The sequence below is a fragment of the Durio zibethinus genome, unplaced genomic scaffold (assembly GCF_047325235.1).
Source record: "Durio zibethinus cultivar Kanyao isolate XHJ-2024 unplaced genomic scaffold, ASM4732523v1 HiC_scaffold_40, whole genome shotgun sequence".
Classification (NCBI taxonomy): Eukaryota; Viridiplantae; Streptophyta; class Magnoliopsida; order Malvales; family Malvaceae; genus Durio; species Durio zibethinus.
The window spans coordinates 100,001-102,500 of record NW_028322663.1 but is presented as its reverse complement, the minus strand read 5'-3'; positions in this window follow the sequence as shown (position 1 = coordinate 102,500).

The following is a 2,500-nucleotide window of genomic DNA, read 5'->3' as shown; positions in this document are numbered from 1 at the left end:
GCGTGTGCCGATGGTGGTCGAGGCAACCGCCCGCACCAAGGCCGAGCGTGTGCCGATGGTGGTCGAGGCAAGCGCCCGCACCAGGGCCCAGCGTGTGCCGATGGTGGTCGAGGCAAGCGCCCTCACCAAGGCCGAGCGTGTGCCGGTGGTGGTCGAGGCAACCGCCCGCACCAGGGCCCAGCGTGTGCCGATGGTGGTCGAGGCAAGCGCCCGCACCAAGGCCGAGCGTGTGCCGATGGTGGTCGAGGCAAGCGCCCGCACCAGGGCCCAGCGTGTGCCGATGGTGGTCGAGGCAAGCGCCCTCACCAAGGCCGAGCGTGTGCCGATGGTGGTCGAGGCAACCGCCCGCACCAAGGGCCGGCGTGTGCCGATGGTGTTCGAGGCAACCGCCCGCACCAGGGCCCAGCGTGTGCCGATGGTGGTCGAGCCAGGAGCCCGCACCAAGGGCCGGCTTGTGCCGATGGTGTTCGGGGCAACCGCCCGCACCAGGGCCCTGCGTGTGCCGATGGTGCTGGGGGCAACCGCCCGCACCAGGGCCCAGCGTGTGCCGATGGTGCTGGGGGCAAGCGCCCGCACCAGGGCCCAGCGTGTGCCGATGGTGCTGGGGGTAACCGCCCGGACCAGGGCCCAACGTGTGCCGATGGTGGTCGAGGGAACCGCCCGCACCAGGGCCCAGCGTGTGCCGATGGTGCTGGGGGCAAGCGCCCGCCCCAGGGCCCAGCGTGTGCCGATGGTGCTGGGGGCAAGCGCCCGCCCCAGGGCCCAGCGTGTGCCGATGGTTATCGGGGCAACCGGCCGCACCAGGGCCCAGGGTCTGCCGATGGTGCTCGAGGCAACCGCCCGCACCAAGGCTCAGCATGTGCCGATTGTGATCGAGGCAACAACCCACACCAGGGCCCAGCTTGTGCCGATGGCGGTCGAGGCAAGTGCCCGTACCGAAGGGCAGCCTATGCCGATGATGGTCGATGCATGTGCCATCACCATGCGCCATCATGTGCCATTGATGGTCGAGGCCTTGGCCGAAGTTCGATTTTGAGCCACGGTGCCCATGCTTGGCTCCAGCATGTGCTGGTGCCGCATTTTTTTCACTCGGGACAGCATCGCCGGAGCATCGCCGGAGTACCGCCGGAGAACCTGACCGGCGGCATTGGGGTTCCGGCGATTGGGAGGGGGGCCGGGGGGGTGTGCGCACATGATGTGCGATGGGTGCTGGTACTTGGCCTTGTGTTGGCCCCCTATCCCTCATCAAACCTCTGAGAATTCACACCCCCTTAAAGAGCATTTGAGATTTTACAGGTTTGCTACCAGTAGCCGTTAAAGTGTCTGAAATGGGGACACTTTTTTCAAACGGTCACAAAATCTTCTCTACTTCGAGTTTTTAGCTGAATTTTTTTGTGCATGCCAACAAAAATAGAAGGATCATGCCTACAAAATTTGGGGCCAAAAATCCTTATAAAAAAATTTTAAAAAATCCCGAACCGCAAAAAGTTTCGAAAATCATGAAAAATAGAAAACGAGTCATCTTCCAACGAAACTTCACGTGAAGGCTTAGGGGACCATTGTATGAATTTACAAGCCATAAAAATGGCATTGGCACGGCAGAAATTTGAAGATGTGCCTAAACCCACCAGGGCCCAGCGTGTGCCGATGGTGCTCGAGGCAACCGCCCGCACCAGGGCCCAGCGTGTGCCGATGGTGCTCGAGGCAAGCGCCCGCACCAGGGCCCAGCGTGTGCCGACGGTGGTCGAGGCAACCGCCCGCACCAGGGCCGATAGTGTGCCAATGGTGCTCGAGGCAACCTGTCGCACCAGGGCCCAGCGTGTGCCGATGGTGATCGAGGCAACCTGCCGCACCAGGGCCCAGCGTGTGCCGATGCTGGTCGAGGCAAGCGCCCGCACCAGCGCCCAGCGTGTGCCGATGGCGCTCGAGGCAACCGACCGCACCAGGGCCCAGCGTGTGCCGATGGTGCTCGAGGCAACCTGCCGCACCAGGGCCCAGCGTGTGCCGATGGCGCTCGAGGCAAGCTCCCGCACCAGGGCCCAGCGTGTGCCGATGGTGCTCGAGGCAACCTGCCGCACCAGGGCCCAGCGTGTGCGGATGGTGCTCGAGGCAAGCGCCCGCACCAGGGCCCAGCGTGTGCCGATGGTGGTCGAGGCAACCGCCCGCACCAGGGCCCAGCGTGTGCCGATGGTGGTCGAGGCAACCTGCCGCACCAGGGCCCAGCGTGTGCCGATGGTGCTCGAGGCAACCGACCGCACCAGGGCCGAGCGTGTGCCGATGGTGGTCGAGGCAAGCGCCCGCACCAGGGCCCAGCGTGTGCCGATGGTGCTCGAGGCAACCGACCGCACCAGGGCCGAGCGTGTGCCGATGGTGCTCGAGGCAAGCGCCCGCACCAGGGCCCAGCGTGTGCCGATGGTGGTCGAGGCAACCTGCCGCACCAGGGCCCAGCGTGTGCCGATGGTGGTCGAGGCAAGCGCCCGCACCGGGGCCCAGCGTGTGC